We start from the raw sequence: 18116 nt of genomic DNA on the forward strand, positions 1-18116 counted from the left end.
TTTTTTGATGTAGGCACTTATAGCTATAAACTTCCCTCTTAGTACTGCTTTTGCTGTATTCTGCAGGTTTTGGTATGTTGTGTTTCCATTATCATTTGTTGAAGAATTTTTTCATTTTCCTTCTTAATTTATTCATTGATCCACAGGTCATTCAGGAGCATATTGTTCAATTTCCATGTATTTGCATAGTTTCAATAATTCCTCTTGTTATTGATCACTAGTTTTATTCCATTGTGGTCAGAGAGAATGCTTGATATTATTTCAATTTTTTTGAATGTTTTAAGACATGTTTTGTGACCCAATTTATGGTCTCTCATTGAGAATGATCCATGTGCTGAGGAAAAGAATGTGTATTCTGCAGCTGTTGGATAAAATGTACTCCAAATATCTATTAGATCCACTTGGACTATAGTGCAGGTTAAAAGTCTGATGTTTCTTGGTTTATTTTCTGTCTGGAAGATCTGTCCAATTATGAAAGTGGGGCATTGAAGTATCCAGCTATGAAAGTATTGGGGTCTATCTCTCTCTTTAGCTCTAATAATATTTGCCTTATATATCTGGGTGGACCAGTATTGGGTAAATCTATATTTAAAATTACTATATCCTCTTGCTGAATCGACCCCTTTATCATTATATAGTAACCTTCTTTGTCTCTTCTTATAGTTTTTGTCTTGAAATCTACTTTGTCTGATATAAGTATAGGTATTCCTGATCTTTTTTGGTTTCCATTGACATGGAATATCTTTTACCATCACTTTATTTTCAGTCCAAGTGTGTCTTTATAGGTGAGGTATATTTCTTGTAGGTAACAGATCTTTGGGTCTTTAAAAATCCATTCAGCCAGTCCATGTCTTTTGATTGGAGAGTTTAGTACATTTACATTCAATGTTATTGATAAATAAGGACTTCCTCCTGCCTTTTTGTTATTTGTTTTCTGGTTGTTTTGTGGTCTTCTCTCTTTTCTTTCTTTCCTTCTTGTCCTTCTTTTTTGAAGGTAATTTTCTTTGGTGATTTAGTTTCTTGGTTTTTTTTTTTTTTTTTTGTCTCCATTGTATGTTTTTTGGTTTCGTGTTACCATAAGGCTCACAAACAGAATCAAGCTGATAACAACGTATAAACAAAGAAACAGATAGGAAAAAAAAAAGCTAATAAAAACTACTTCTTTACTTCATCCTCTGTTTTTTAACTTTTTTGTTTCTATTTATATCTTATTGTATTGTCTATGTCTTGAAAGCTCTTGTAGTTATTATTTCTGATTAGTTCATTGTTTGGTCTTTCTACTTAGAATAAGTAAAGTTAACACAGCACAGTTATAATGTTATAATATTCTGTGTTTTTCTGTGTGCTTACTATTACCAGTGAGTTGTGTACCTTCAGGTGACCACTTATTACTTATTAACATCCTTTTCTTTCTAATTGAAGTACTCCCTCTAGCATTTCTTGTAGGATAGATCTAGTGTTGATGAAATCCCTCTGCTTTTGTTTGGGAAAGTCTTAATTTCTCCTTCATGCTTGAAGAGTATTTTGCCAGATATATACTATTCTAGGCTAAAAGTTTTTGTTTTTTTTTCCCCTCCAGTACCTTAATTATCTTATGCCCCTCTCTGTTGGCCTGTTTCCATTATGTTATGTCCCTCTTTACTGGCCTGTTTCCACTGAAAAGTCTGCTGCTATATATATTCTAATTCCACTGAATATTATTCATTTCTTTTTTCTTGCTGCTTTTAGGATTCTTTCTTTATCCTTAATCTTTGGGAGTTTGATTATTAAATGCCTTGAGGTAGTCTTCTTTGGGTTAAATCTGTTTGCTGTTCTATAACTCTCTTGTACTTGGATATTGCTATACCTCCTAGGTTTGGAAAGTTCTCATTATTATCCCTTTGAATAAACTTTCTACCCCATCTCTTTCTCTACCTCTTCTTTAAGGCCAATGACTGTTATATTTGCCCTTTTGAAGCTATTTTCTAGATCCTGTAGGTGTACCTCATTGTTTTTTATTCTTTTTTTTTTTACTCCTCTGACTGTATTTTCAAATGGCCTGTCTTCAAGATCACTATTTGCTTTTCTGCTTAATCAATTCTGCTAGTAAAAGACTCTGATGCATTCTTCAGTATGCCAATTGCATTTATCAACTCCAGAATTTCTCCTTTTAAATTATTTCAATCTCTTTGCTAAATTCATCTGATAGAATTCCGAATTCCTTCTCATGTTATTTTGAATCTCTTTGAGTTTCCTCAACACTGCTACTTTGAATTCTTTGTCTGAAAGGTCACCTATCTCCTTTTCTCCAGGATTGGTCCCTAGTGCCTTATTTAGTTCATTTGGTAAGGTCATGTTTTCCTGGAATGTCTTGATACTTGTAGATGTTTGTCTGTTTCTAGGTATTGAAGAGTTAGGTGTATTTATTTTAGTCTTCACTGTCTCAGCTTGTTTGTATCCATTCTTCTTGGGAAGCTTTTCAGATTTTTGAAAGGACTTGGGAGTTGTGATCTAAGCTGTATCTGCTTTAGGGGGCACCCAAAGCCCAGTAATAATATGGTTTTTGCAGACTCATACAAGTACTACTTTGATGGTCTTAGACAAGATGTGGGAGAATTTTCTGAATTACCAGGCAGAGACTCTTGTTCTCTTGCCTTACTTTCCCCCAAACAAATGGAATTTCTCTCTCTGTTCTGAGTCACCAGAACCTGGGGGTGAAGTAACACAAGCACCCCGTGGCCACCACAACTATGACTGCATTGGGTCAGACCTGAAGCCAGCACAGCACTGGGTCTGACCCCAGGCTTGCTGTAACAACTCCCTGGCTATTTCCCATGTTCACTGGGGCTCAGCATTAAGTTGGTGGCAAAGCCAGTCTTCCTTTCAGCATGGTGAATCCTCTGAGTTCCTGGGTGGGTCCAAGGGTGACTTCTGGGAGCCAGGGAGTAGGGTCAAAAACCTTAGAAGTCTATCTGGTGTTCTATTTTACTGCTGGCACTCAGATAACAAAATACAGTCCCTCCTACTCTTACGTCCCCTTTCCAAAGGCAGAGGAGCCTGATCACATAGCCCTGCAAGCACAGTGAGTATTGCCAGACTACTGCTGATGTTCCCTTAAGGCCAAAGGTCTCTTAAGTCAGTTTGTGGTGAATGCTGCCTGGCCTGGGACTCACACTTCAGGGCAGTGGGCTCCCCTGTGGCCCAAGGCAGGTCAAGAAATGCTGTCCAAGAGTCAAATTCTGGAATCAGAGATCCCAAGAGCCTGCTTTGTGCTCTTGTACCTAAAGTGCAAGACAAAGTTCCCTTTACTTTTCCCTCTGCTTTTCTCAAGTAGGAGTCTCACCCTATAGTCACCACAGCTGGTAATGTGCTGAGTCTCAAGTGAAGCTAGCAAGTCACAGAGGCTCACCCAAGGCCCTCAGCGTAGTACCTGGGTATAACTGCTGGTTATTCAGAGCCTAAGGGTTCTTCAGTTATCAAGTGATGAATCCTATGAGAACTGGGATTTTTGCTTCAAGAAAGCAGGTTCTCTTTTGGCCCACAGCACGTCTAGAAATGTATGGGAGTGAGGACCTGGAAAGAGGGCCTCACGACTCTGACGAGTGCTCTATCCTACTGTGGCTGAGCTGGTATCCAAGATACAAGACAGTGTCCTCCCCACTCTTCTCTCTCCTTTCCTTAACTGGAAGGAAGAGGTCTCTTTTGGAGCCATGAACTGTGCAGCCTGGGGCTAGGGGAGGAATATTCCAGCACTCTCTTAGCCACCCCAGCTGATGTCTCAGTAGGTTATGTGTTGTCCACAGACTCCTGGTTCTGGGCCCAGGTGAATACTAGGACTCTCACCCGAAATGCCGTCCTTGTGGCCTAGACTGTCCTTCAAGTTCATTTAGCTCCCCATAGCAATTTAGCTTTAGGTTTGCTGGAACTCGAGTTCTGACCACTGGGATCAATGATTCCCCTCTGGCTAGGGCTGATTTAAATGCTCTCTCCATGGTTGGACCTCAGCTGAGTCTGCTACAGTTTTCCTGTCTGCTATAACAAGACAGCATTGAGTCTAATGTCTCACAATTGCTGGCTCTCCCTCTCCCCAAGGCACAGAAATGCCCACCACATCATGCTGTGGCTGTTGGGGGGTGGGAGAGTTGTGGGGATGGGACGGGGGAGGAAGGGTGGCATCAACAATTCAAGACTGTTTTTTCTACTTCTTCAGTGCCTCTTTCAGAGATAAGAAGTTGAAACTGGGAACTGTGAGTGCTCACCTGATTTTTGGTTCCTGTGAAGGTGCTTTTCTTGTGTAGATAGTTATTAAATTGGTGTCCTTGTTGGGGGGACGGCTGGTGGAGCCTTCTATTCTGCTATCTTGCTCCACCTTCCCTTTCTCCTCTTAATATTATCACATAAGTACTTTTTAATTCTGTCGTAGTCTCTTAATGGGCATAATTTTAGTGGATAATTGAACCATCCTTCTAGTGTTGGACACATAGGTTTTCTAGTTTTTTACCATTATGAATAATGTTACAATAAATGTATATGAACATAAATATTTTCTCTAGTTCAGGTTATTTTTTTTTGCTTCTATTTCTTCACATGATATTATGTCAATGCATAAACATTTTTAAGTTGATAGGTGTAATATATTGCTGTAGTTTTTCTTGTATTTTGACAAGCAAGGGCACTTTTTTCACCTGAAACCAAGCTTTATCTAAATCCCATTTTAAGTGGTCCTCCTGAACTGAGAAAAAAGTGTTTTATATCAACTACATTGGAAAATCTGGTGTGAAATGTAGTAAATTGCCCTCATCCAAGGGAATCACTATATAGTTAAAACAAAACAAAACAAAACAATGTGCAACTATTGTAGAGCTCACAGAATACATACCTGAGAAGATCTTTGAAGTAATCCAGAGCCTGAAACATGTAAAATATTATCGGGATGTGTTATTTTTATAGTGGCTATTACTGAGGAAACAGAGGCAATGCCTTGTGAAATTTGGGTTTGCTAGGACAGAGAAAGGTTGTATAGTGCCATTTCTGTTTCCTGGTTCCCAGGACAACCAAAATTCATGGCTAGACTCACATCACCAGCCAGGGTAGGATCAGTCCTGACCCCAGCTTTGGGTTCTGTCCTGTTCTGTTAAAATGTCTAAATACAGGTGATTCCAAAGTACCTCAGCAGCTTGACTCAGTCTAGCTGAGTCAAAGACAGCCTCGCTAGTTGTCTTTAATGATCTTAGGGGCCTGGAGAAGCAGACAAGAAGCACTACTTAAAAACAGAAACACAGAAGGATAAACAGACCAGGCTGAAGGACATTTGGCAGATTAAAATAGGAACAAGTAGTCTGCATTAAAAATATTCACCTCTCTTAAAACTAATAAATGAATTTAGCAAGGTTGAGGCATGCAAAACCAATGTAGAAAAATCACTTACATTTCTATACACTAACAACAAATAATCCCTTCCAAAAATTAAAAAATCCCATTTACAATAGCATTAGAAAAATAAAATACTTGTGCACAAAATTAACCAAGGAGATATAAGACTTGTACACTGAAAAACCTTGCTGAAAGAAATTAAAGAAGAGACAAAGAAATGACGAGACATCTCATGTTTCATGGATTGGAAGACTTAATATTGTTAAGATGTCCATACTACCTCTCTTAGTCCATTTGGCTACTATAACAAAATACCTTACACTGGGTAAATTATAAACAACAAAAATTTAGTGCTCACAGTTTTAGAGGCTGGGAACCAAGATCAAGGTGCCAGCAGATTTGGTGTCTGGTGAGGGCCCACTATTCAGAAATGGCAACTTGTTGCTGTGTCCTTGCATGGTGGAAGGGACAAGGGAGCTCCCTCAAGCCTTGTTTATGAGGGTCCATGAGGAAGGAGCCCTTGTGACTCCATAACTTCCCAAAGCCCTTACCTCTTAATATTATCACATTGGGTACTGTATTAGTCCATTTTCACGTTGCTGATAAAGACATACCTAAGACTGGGCAATTTACAAAAGAAAGAGGTTTCATGGACTTACAGTTCCACATGGTTGGGGAGGCCTCATGATCATGGTGGAAGGCAAGGAGGAGCAAGTCACATCTTAACTGGATGGCAGAAGGCAAAAAGAGAGAACTTGTGCAGGGGACCTCCTCTTTTTAAAACCATAAGATCTCATAAGACTTATTCATAATCACAAGAACAGCATGAGAACAACCTGCCCTCATGATTCAATTACCTCCCACCAGGTCCCTCCCACAATATATTGGAATTCAACATGAGATTTTGGTAGGGACACAGACAAACCATATCATTCTACCCCTGGCACCTCCCAAATCTCATGTCTTCACATTTCAAAACCAATCATGTCTTCCCAACAGTCCTCCAATGTCTAAACTTATTTCAGCATTAACTCAAAAGTCCACTGTCCAAAGTCTTATCTGAGACAAAGCAAGTCCCTTCTGCCTATGACCCTGTAAAATCAAAGCAAGTTACATCCTAGATACAATGGGGGTACAGTCATTGGGTAAATACAGCCATTCCAAATGGGAGAAATTGGATAAAACAAAGGGGCTACAGGCCCCATGCAAGTCTGAAATCCAGCAGGGCAGTCAAATCTTAAATGTCCAAAATGATCTCCTTTGACCCCATGTCTCACATCTAGGTCATGCCGATGCAAGAGATGTGTTCCTATGGTCTTGGGCAGCTCCACCCCTGTGGCTTTGCAGGGTACAGCCTCCCTGCTGGCTGCTTTCATAGGCTGGCATTGAGTATCTGTGACTTTTCCATGTGCACAGTGCAAGCTGTCAGTGGATCTACCATTCTAGGTTCTGAAGGACAGAGGCCTTCTTCTCACAATTCCACTAGGTGGTGCCCCAGTAGGGACTCTGTGTGAGAGCTCACACCCAACATTTCCCTTCTGCATTGTCCTAGCAGAGGTTCTCCATGAGAGCCCCACCCCTCCAGCAAACTTCTGCCTGGACATCCAGGTGTTTCCATATATCCCCTGAAACCTAGGCAGGGGTTCCCAAACCTCAATTCTTGCCTTCTGTGCACCTGCAGGCTCAACACCACTTGGAAGCTGCCAAGGCTTGGGGCTTGCAACCTCTGAAACCATGGTCAAAGCTGTACCTTGGCCCCTCTTAGTCATGGCTGGAGCATCTGGGACACAGGTCACCAAGTCCCCAGACTGAACACAGCATGGGGAACCTGGACCTGCCCCATGAAACCATGTTTCCCTCCTAGGCCTCTGGGACTGTGATGGGAGGGGCTGCTGTGAAAACCTCTGACGTGCCCTGGAGACATTTTCTTATTGTCTTGGGGATTAACATTTGGATCCTCAATACTTACCCAAATTTCTGCAGCCAGCTTGAATTTCTCCTCAGAAAATGGGATTTTCTTTTTGATCACATTGTCAGGCTTCAAATTTTCCAAACTTTTATGCTCTGCTTCCCTTATAAAACTGAATGCCTTTAACAGCACCCAAGTCACATCTTGAATGCTTTGCTGCTTAGAAATTTCTTCTGCCAGATACCTTAAACCATGTCTCTCAATTTCAAAGTTCCACAAATCTCTAGGGCAGGAGCTAAACGCTGCCAGTCTCTTTGCTAAAACATAACAAGGGTCACCTTTGCTCCAGCTCCCAACAAGTTCCTCATTTCCATCTGAGGCCACATCAGCCTGTACTTTATTGTCCATATCGCTATCAGCATTTTGGGCAAAGCTATTCAACAAGTCTCTAGGAAGTTCCAAACTTTCCCACATTTTCCTGTCTTCTTCTGAGCCCTCCAAACTCTTCCAACCTCTGCCTGTTTCCTAGTTCCAAAGTTGCTTCCACATTTTCAAGTATCTTTTCAGCAGCACTCAACTCTTGGTACCAATTTACTATATTAGTCCATTTTCATGCTGCTCATAAAGACATACCCAAGACTGGGCAATTTACAAAAGAAAGAGGTTTAATGGACTTACAGTTCTACATGGTTGGGGAGGCCTCATAATCATGGCAGAAGGCAAGGAGGGGCAAGACACATCTTACATGGATGGCAGGAAGCAAAAAGAGCAAAGGGTAACTCCTCTTCTGAAAACCATCAAATCTCATGAGATTTAATCACTATCATGAAAATGGCACAGGAAAGACCTGCCCCCATGATTCAATTACCTTCCACCAGGTCCCTCCTGCAACACGTGGGAATTCAAGACAAGATTTGGGTGGGGACGCAGCCAAACTACATCAGGTACTAAGTCCTAACATATAAATTCGGTGGGGGGCACCAACATTAAGACAACAGCATTACCCAAGGCAATCTTTTGATTTAATGCTATCCCTATCAAAATCCAAATGGCATTTTTGCAGAAATAAATATAACCATCCTAAAATTCGTATGAAACCACAATGGACCCTGAATACCTAAAACAATCTTGAGCAAGATGAACAAAGCTGGAGCTCTCACACTTCCTGAGTTCAAAACACATTACAAAGCTGCACTAGTCAAAACAAAACAGTACTTAGATAAAGAAAAACATATGAAACAATGGAACAGAATAGAATACCTAGAAATAAACCCATGCATACACAGCCAACTAATTTTTAGCAAGGGTGCCAAACTACATAATGGGGAAAGGATAGTCTTTTCAATAAATGGTGCTAGGAAAACTGAATATCTACATACAGAAGAATGAAACTGGACCCTTATCTATACAAAAATCAACTCCAAATAGATAAAGAGCTAAACATAACTCCTGAAGCTGTAAAACTATTAGAAGAAAACATAAGGGAAAATCTTCATAACATTGGTCTTGGCAATAATTTATTGGATATGACAACAAAAGGACAGGCATCAAAACCAAAAATAGGCAGGTGGGACTACATTAAACTAAAGACTGTGCACAGCAAAGGAAAAAATCAGCAGAGTAAAAATACAACCTACAGAATGGGAGAGAATATTTGCAAACCATCTTTTTGATAAGGGGTTAATATCCAAAATACACAAGTCCTATGACTCAATAATAACAAAATAATAATCCAATTAAACAATAGGCAAATGACTTGATTAGACACTTCTCCACAGAATACATACAAATACCTGATAGGTATATAACCTGTTCTATAACTCAATAGCAATAAAAAAAAATTAAGCAATAGGCAAATGACTTGATTAGGCATTTCTCCAAAGAAGACACACAAATGGCCAGCATGAAAATATGAAATTATTTTCAGCATCACTAATTATCAAAGAAATGTAATTCAAAACCACAATGAGATATCACCTCATACCTTTTAGGATGGCCATTATTAAAAAAAAAATTTAAAGCCCTGAAAATAATAAGTTTTGGTAAAAATGTGAAGAAATTGGAAACCTTGTGCACTATGGTGGGAATGTAAAATAGTGCATCCATTATGGAAAACACTATGGAGTTTCCTCAAAATGTTAAAAATAGAACTACTATATGATTCAGCAATCCCACTCTTGGGTTTTTAACCTAAACAATTGAAAATAGGATCTTGAAGAGATATTTATACTCACATGTTCATTGCAGCATTATTCACAATAGTCAAGAGGTGGAAGCAACATAAATGTCCATCAATGAATGAATGGATAAAGAAAATATGGTATGTACATATAATTGAATATTATTCAGCCTTAAAAAGAAGGAAGTCCTATCATGTTCTACATCATGGATGAATCTTGAGGAGATTATGCAAAGTGAAATTAGTTAGTCACAGAACGACGAATGCTGCATGATTCAAGTTATATGAGGTATTTAAAGTAGATAAACTCATAGAAGCAGAAAGTAAAACAATGATTGTCAGGAGCTGTTGGGGGAGATGGGGAATTATTGTCAATGGGTAGAGTTTAGTCACACAAGATGAAAAAGTTCTAGAGATCCACGGTACAGCAATATGCATGTAGTTAACAGTACTGTACTGTACACTTAAAAAATTAAGAGGGTAGATCTCATATTATGTGACTTTTGCCACAATAAAAAATACCTCTCAACATTGTAGTACCAAGTTAACAAAATTGTTTATAGAAGAATTTCATACAGATATACTGGCTTACCATCTTTATTGATGTAAATAAAAAGGGAATAATACAATACAATATTGTTCTCCCTGGAGGGGTGGAGCCAAGATGGCCGCATAGGAACAGCTCCGGTCTACAGCTCCCAGCGTGAGCGACACAGAAGATGGGTGATTTCTGCATTTCTATTTAAGGTACTGGGTTCATCTCACTAGGGAGTGCCAAACAGTGGGTGCAGGACAGTCGGTGCAGCGCACTGTGTGTGAGCCGAAGCAGGGCGAGGCATTGCCTCACTTGGGAAGCACAAGGGGTCAGGGAGTTCCATTTCCTAGTCAAAGAAAGGGGTAACAGATGGCACCTGGAAAATCGGGTCAGTCCCACCCTAATACTGTGCTTTTCCAACTGGCTTGGAAAACAGCACACCAGGAGATTGTGTCCCACACCTGGCTCGGAGGGTCCTATGCCCACGGAGTCTCGCTGATGGCTAGCACAGCAGTCTGAGATCAAACTGTAAGGTGGCAGCCAGGCTGGGGGAGGGGCGCCCGCCATTGCCCAGGCTTGCTTAGGTAAACAAAGCAGCCAGGAAGCTCAAACTAGGTGGAGCCCACCACAGCTCAAGGAGGCCTGCCTGCCTCTGTAGGCTCCACCTCTGGAGGCAGGGCACAGACAAACAAAAAGTCAGCAGGAACCTCTGCAGACTTAAATGTCCCTGTCTGACAGCTTTGAAGAGAGAAGTGGTTCTCCCAGCATGCAGCTGGAGATCCGAGAACAGGCAGACTGCCTCGTAAAGTGGGTCCCTGACCCCCGAGCAGCCTAACTGGGAGGCACCCCCCAGTAGGGACAGAATGACATCTCATTCGGCCAGGTACTCCTCTGAGACAAAACTTCCAGAGGAACTATCAGACAGCTGAATTTGCGGTCTCATGAAAATCCGCTGTTCTGCAGCCACCGCTGCTGACACCCAGCCAAACAGGGTCTGGAGTGGACCTCTAGCAAACTCCAACAGACCTGCAGCTGAGGGTCCTGTCTGGTAGAAGGAAAACTAACAAACAGAAAGGACATCCACACCAAAACCCCATCTGTACATCACCATCATCAAAGACCAAAAGTAGATAAAACCACAAAGATGGGGAAAAAACAGAGCAGAAAAACTGGAAACTCTAAAAAGCAGAGCACCTCTACTCCTCCAAAGGAATGCAGTTCCTCACCAGCAATTGAACAAAGCTGGATGGAGAATGACTTTGACGAGTTGAGAGAAGAAGGCTTCAGACTATCAAACTACTCTGAGCTACGGGAGGAAATTCAAAACAATAGCAAAGAAGTTAGAAACTTTGAAAAAAAATTAGACGAATGGATAACTAGAATAACCAATGAAGAGAAGGGCTCAAAGGAGCTGATGGAGGTGAAAGCCAAGTTTCGAGAACTACACAAAGATTGCAGAAGCCTCGGTAGCTGATGTGATCAACTGGAAGAAAGAGTATCAGTGATGGAAGATGAAATGAATGAAATGAAGCGAGAAGGGAAGTTTAGAGAAAAAAGAATAAAAAGAAACGAACAAAGCCTCCAAGAAATATGGGACTATGTGAAAAGACCAAACCTACACCTGACTGGTGTACCTGAAAGTGGCGGGGAGAATGGAACCAAGTTGGAAAACACTCTGCAAGATATTATCCAGGAGAATTTCCCCAATCTAGCAAGGCAGGCCAACATTCAGATTCAGGAAATACAGGGAACGTCACAAAGATACTCCTCAAGAAGAGCAACTCCAAGACACATAATTGTCAGATTCACCAAAGTTGAAATGAAGGAAAAAATGTTAAGGGTGGCCAGAGAGAAAGGTCGGGTTACCCACAAAGGGAAGCCCATCAGACTAACAGTTGATCTCTCGGCAGAAACTCTACAAGCCAGAAGAGAGTGGGGGCCAATATTCAACATTCTTAAAGAAAAGAATTTTCAACCCAGAATTTCATATCCAGCCAAACTAAGCTTCATAAGTGAAGGAGAAATAAAATACTTTACAGACAAGCAAATGCTGAGTGATTTTGTCACCACCAGGCCTGCCCTAAAAGAGCTCCTGAAGGAAGTACTAAACATGGAAAGGAACAACTGACACCAGCCACTGCAAAAACATGCCAAATTGTAAAGACCATCGAGGCTAGGAAGAAACTGCATCAACTAACGAGCAAAATAACCAACTAACATCATAATGACAAGATCAAATTCACACATAACAATATTAACTTTAAATGTAAATGGGCTAAATGCTCCAATTAAAAGACACAGACTGGCAAATTGGATAAGGAGTCCAGACCCATCAGTGTGCTGTATTCAGGAAAACTATCTCATGTGAAGAGACACACATAGACTCAAAATAAAGGGATGGAGGAAGGTCTATCAAGCAAATGGAAAACAAAAAAAAAGGCAGGGGTTGCAATCCTAGTCTCTGATAAAATAGACTTTAAACCAACAAATATCAAAAGAGACAAAGAAGGCCATTACACAATGGTAAAGGGATCAATTCAACAAGAAGGGCTAACTATCCTAAATATACATGCACCAAACACAGGAGCACCCAGATTCATAAGACAAGTTCTGAGTGACCTACGAAGGGACTTAAACTCCCACACAATAATAATGGGAGATTTTAACACCCCACTGTCAACATTAGACAGATCAACGAGACAGAAAGTTAACAAGGATATGCAGGAATTGAACTCAGCTCTGCACAAAGTGGACCTAATAGACATCTACAGAACTCTCCACCCCAAATCAACAGAATATACATTTTTTTCAGCACCACACCACACCTATTCCAAAATTGACCACATAGTTGGAAGTAAAGCTCTCCTCAGCAAATGTAAAAGAACAGAAATTATAACAAACTGTCTCTCAGACCACAGTGCAATCAAACTACAACTCAGGATTAAGAAACTCACTCAAAACTGCTCAACTACATGGAAACTGAACAACCTGCTCCTGAATGACTATTGGGTACATAATGAAATGAAGGCAGAAACAAAGATGTTCTTTGAAACCAACGAGAACAAAGACACAACATACCAGAATCTCTGGGACACATTTAAAGCAGTGTGTAGAGGGAAATTTATAGCACTAAATGCCCACAAGAGAAAGCAGGAAAGATCCAAAATTGACACCCTAACATCACAATTAAAAGAACTAGAAAAGCAAGAGCAAATACATTCAAAAGCTAGCAGAAGGCTAGAAATAACTAAAATCAGAGCAGAACTGAAGGAAATAGAGACACAAAAAGCCCTTCAAAAAATTAATGAATCCAGGAGTTGGTTTTTTGAAAAGATCAACAAAATTGATAGACCGCTAGCAAGACTAATAAAGAAGAAAAGAGAGAAGAATCAAATAGATACAATAAAAAATGAAAAAAGGGATATCACCACCGATCCCACAGAAATACAAACTACCATCAGAGAATACTACAAACACCTCTACACAAATAAACTAGAAAATAGAAAAAATGGATCAATTCCTCGACAAATACACCCTCCCAAGACTAAACCAGGAAGAGGTTGAATCTCTGAATAGACCAATAACAGGCTCTGAAATTGTGGCAATAATCAATAGCTTACCAACCAAAAAGAGTCCAGGACCTGATGTATTCACAGCCGAATTCTACCAGAGGTACAAGGAGGAACTGGTACCATTCCTTCTGAAACTATTCCAATCGATAGAAAAAGAGGGAATCCTCCCTAACACGTTTTATGAGGCCAGCATCGTCCTGGTACCAAAGTCTGGCAGAGACACAAGCAAAAAAGAGAATTTCAGACCAATATCCTTGATGAACATTGATGCAAAAATCCTCAATAAAATACTGGCAAACCGAATCCAGCAGCACATCAAAAAGCTTATCCACCATAATCAAGTGGGCTTCATCCCTGGGATGCAAGGCTGGTTCAACATACACAAATCAATAAATTTAATCCAGCATATAAACAGAACCAAAGACAAAAACCACATGATTATCTCAATAGATGCAGAAAAGGCCTTTGACAAAATTCAACAACGCTTCATGCTAAAAACTCTCAATAAATTAGGTATTGATGGGACGTATCTCAAAATAATAAAAGCTATCTACGACAAACCCACAGCCAATATACTGAATGGGCAAAAACTGGAAGCATTCCCTCTGAAAACTGGCACAAGACAGGGATGCCCTCTCTCACCACTCCTATTCAACATAGTGCTGGAAGTTCCGGCCAGGGCAATCAGGCAGGAGAAGGAAATAAAGGGTATTCAATTAGGAAAAGAGGAAGTCAAATTGTCCCTGTTTGCAGATGACATGATTGTATATCTAGAAAACCCCATCGTCTCAGCCCAAAATCTCCTTAAGCTGATTAGCAACTTCAGCAAAGTCTCAGGATACAAAATCAATGTACAAAAATCACAAGCATTCTTGTACACCAATCACAGACAAACAGAGAGCCAAATCATGAGTGAACTCCCATTCACAATTGCTTCAAAGAGAATCAAATACCTAGGAATCCAACTTACAAGGGACGTGAAGGACCTCTTTAAGGAGATCTACAAACCACTGCTCAATGAAATAAAAGAGGATACAAACAAATGGAAGAACATTCCATGCTCATGGGTTGGAAGAATCAATATCATGAAAATGGCCATACTGCCCAAGGTAATTTATAGATTCAATGCCATCCTCATCAAGCTACCAATGACTTTCTTCACAGAATTGGAAAAAACTACTTTAAAGTTCATATGGAACCAAAAAAGAGCCCGCATCGCCAAGTCAATCCTAAGCCAAAAGAACAAAGCTGGAGGCATCACGCTACCTGACTTCAAACTATACTCAAGGCTACAGTAACTAAAACAGCATGGTACTGGTACCAAAACAGAGACATAGATCAACGGAACAGAACAGAGCCCTCAGAAATAATGCCGCGTATCTACAACTATCTGATCTTTGACAAACCTAACAAAAACAAGCAATGGGGAAAGGATTCCCTATTTAATAAATGGTGCTGGGAAAACTGGCTAGCCATATGTAGAAAGCTGAAACTGGATCCCTTCCTTATACCTTATACAAAAATTAATTCAAGATGGATTAAAGACTTACATGTTAGATCTAAAACCATAAAAACCCTAGAAGAAAACCTAGGCAATACCATTCAGGACATAGGCGTGGGCAAGGACTTTATGTCTAAAACACCAAAAGCAATGGCAACAAAAGCCAAAATTGACAAATGGGATCTCATTAAACTAAAGAGCTTCTGCACAGCAAAAGAAACTACAGTCAGAGTGAACAGGCAACCTACAAAATTGGAGAAAATTTTCACAACCTACTCATCTGACAAAGGGCTAATATCCACAATCCACAATGAACTCAAACAAATTTACAAGAAAAAAACAAACAACCCCATCAAAAAGTGGGCAAAGGACATCAACAGACACTTCTCAAAAGAAGACTTTTATGCAGCCAAAAAACACATGAAAAAATGCTCATCATCACTGGCCATCAGAGAAATGCAAATCGAAACCACAATGAGATACCATCTCACACCAGTTAGAATGGCCATCATTAAAAAGTCAGGAAACAAAGGTGCTGGAGAGAAATAGGAATAGTTTTACACTGTTGGTGGGACTGTAAACTAGTTCAACCATTGTGGAAGTCAGTGTGGCAATTCCTCAGGGATCTAGAACTAGAAATACCATTTGACCCAGCCATCCCATTACTGGGTATATATATATACCCAAAGGACTATAAATCATGCTGCTATAAAGACACATGCACACGTATGTTTATTGTGGCACTATTCACAATAGCAAAGACTTGGAACCAACCCAAATGTCCAACAACGATAGACTGGATTAAGAAAATGTGGCACATATACACTATGGAATACTATGCAGCCATAAAAAAACCAAGGACAAAAAACCAAACACCGCATGTTCTCACTCATAGGTGGGAATTGAACAATGAGAATTCATGGACACTGGAAGGGGAACATCACACTCCGGGGACTGTTGTGGGGTGGGGGGAGAGGGGAGGGACAGCATTAGGAGATATACCTAATGCTAAATGACGAGTTAATGGGGTGCAGCAAACCAACACGGCACATGGATACATATGTAACAAACCTGCACATTGTGCACATGTACCCTAAAACCTAAAGTATAATAAAAAAAAAAAATTGTTCTCCCACCACAGAATAAAGCCAGCTCACACTGATTGAAAGTCTACTGCTATCTTGTTTACAAGTTGTCTTATTTAGTTCTCTAAAGGAATCCTGCAAAATCAATATTATTCATGCATTTATTGATTCATTTAACATATGCTTTTTAAGTCTTTGCTATTTACCTGTCACTGTTTAAGGCACTGGAGATACAGCAGTGTACAAGACAAACAACTTGACTTCATGAAGCTTACATTCTGGCGAAGGAGACAGAAAGTAAATAGCTACACAATTTGTATAAATAGATATAAAATATTATATAATATAAAGTAATACAATGTAATGTAATGCAACATAATGTTAAATGATTGAAATTGTTATGACAAATTATAAAACAGGGTGATAAAATAGAATCAAGAGCTATTTTTGAGAGAAAGGTCAGGGAAGGCTACTCTGAGGAGATAGCAACTGCATAGATCTGAATTAAGTAAAAGAAGAAGCTGTAAAATATCTGAGGAAAGAGCATTTCTGGCAGAGAGAACAGCAAAGCAAATGCCAAGAAGTAGGAGCATATTTGATAAATAATGGTGAGGATGCCAGTGTGGCTGAAGTCCAGAAGGGGAAAGAAAAGATCAGAGAAGCAGAGGCTTCATTTTTCATCTAGCCCAGTGGCCAAGCTAGTGCTGCAGCAGGTTGGCCAACTCCAAAACCCATGCCCATTCTATTACACTAAATCATCTATTCCAAGAAACTATTCAATCTTCATTGAGGATGAAACAAAAACACTGAAAAACATGTTTCTGGAAGTATTTCAGATAGCTATGTTGTCCTCCCACCCCCATTTTTTCACCCCGCCCAAGGGAAAAAAGGACAAAGACTTGAGGCCTATGTATGACTATTTCCTATTGTTGTGTTATCAATAACAATTTTATTATTATTGTTAAGAGGACTTTATGATTAATAATATAAATGTAGCTTTAATTTACAAATAATAATAATAATGAAGAACCAATACCCCTTTTGACTTTAAATTTACTTCTTAATAAAAACCAAGGGTATTTTCTATCCTTATTTCTGGTATCCTGATACTGAGTGAAGGACACCCTTAGCCTAGTCATGTATAATCCACTATCTTCAACAAAGACTGAAACAGAAATTGTCTCCAAATTTTAGATTTTCAAAGAGTTAGAAACATGGATCAAAATATCACATGTACCCCCAAAATATGTACAATTATGATATAACCATTAAAAATTAATTAATTAATTAAAGAAAAGAATTTGGAAAAGGTGACACCCACTAGCTAGTGCTTTTTTACTGCTATAAAGTTGATGAGAATGTTTTGCTGTCTTCTTTGAGACTCATTATTCACACACAATAAAATGCCATATGGAGTTAAGAGCAAGGTTTTTAACATTCCTTAACCACCTCCAGATGTATATTAATAAGAATAGCATATTTATATTGATTTTAAAGTTTCCATATACATTATTGCATTTACATCATAAATATACTAATGTATTGATGTAAGTTCCTTGATATCTCCTGAGAGTACTATTGAACACTAAATTTTTGAAGAAACAGATTAGAAAATTAATTTTTATGACCAATAGTAGATTTACACTTTTTAAATAAATATTTGAACAAAACTCAGTATCTAAGATAAATAGTGTAAAACTAACCGAGTTATACATTTTGTGTCATTGGTGATCAATGCTGAGAAAAATAATTTAAAAATATTTGTGTATTCAAGACACATCAAGATAGCTAAAGACTTTTACAATATGTAGATTGCCTTAATGAATTTTACAATATGTAGATTCCTTTTACAATATGTAGATTTCCTTAATGAAAACTAGAAAACACAATTCTCCTGGTGAGAAAACCAGTGAAATTCCTGCTTTTCCATACATTTTTGGCAAGAAGGCTTTACTTTTTACAAATATAGTGTTGACATCAATA

The sequence above is a fragment of the Symphalangus syndactylus genome, chromosome X (assembly GCF_028878055.3).
Source record: "Symphalangus syndactylus isolate Jambi chromosome X, NHGRI_mSymSyn1-v2.1_pri, whole genome shotgun sequence".
In the NCBI taxonomy this organism is placed as follows: Eukaryota; Metazoa; Chordata; class Mammalia; order Primates; family Hylobatidae; genus Symphalangus; species Symphalangus syndactylus.